Source organism: Lynx rufus, unplaced genomic scaffold (assembly GCF_022079265.1).
Source record: "Lynx rufus isolate CCGP_SWC_20201006 ecotype Redwood Valley unplaced genomic scaffold, mLynRuf1.p SCAF_4, whole genome shotgun sequence".
In the NCBI taxonomy this organism is placed as follows: domain Eukaryota; kingdom Metazoa; phylum Chordata; class Mammalia; order Carnivora; family Felidae; genus Lynx; species Lynx rufus.
This window is the reverse complement of record NW_025814856.1, coordinates 53,617,797-53,618,465: the sequence shown is the minus strand read 5'-3', so window position 1 is coordinate 53,618,465 and position 669 is coordinate 53,617,797.

Genomic DNA, 669 nt, shown 5'->3' with positions numbered 1-669 from the left:
CGTCGTCGTCGCCTCGGCCCTGCCCATCCCGCGCGGCCGCGTCACGCCGGCGTACACCGCCCCTTCCGTGTGGCATCTCTGTAGCGCCGGCCGGAAACCTCACCGCCGTCATAATTGGTTCCGCCTGAGGGCTGAGGCTGGGCGACCTCCCATCCAAGAGCTCCGGGTCAGGCATTTGCGAGCCTCCCGGTCCCCAAGCGGGCCTGGCTGGGGACCTACTCTTCCCAGTCTTATTCCTGTTGTCGGTTTCTACCGGCTTGCCCTGTGTCGGGTCCTTAGAAACGCCTTACACCTCAGGAGGCCAAGCTCCCACCCCTCCAATGCGCGCATAAATTACAAATATGCCTTAGAACCCAAACTTGCACTCCCTAGACCCCCATCTCAGGCCCTGCCTCGACTGTTCCCGCCAGGCCAGACCTCGACTCCCACTTAAGGAATTCCTTAGCTCCCTCCCATTTGCTCTTTTCTAAGATATCTACTCCCACCCCAGGTTTTCCATTCCGCTTCCCTCCCCGCCCCGGCTTTTCGTCTTCCGTTTCCTATGGTGGAAACCCCAAAAGATATTTGTGACACTTTCCTCTGGTTCTCTGTATCTGCAGATCCTGCTCCCACACCTCTCTCCAGTGCATCTTCTTGATGTGGACATGTTGGGGTTTCCGGAGTTAATGG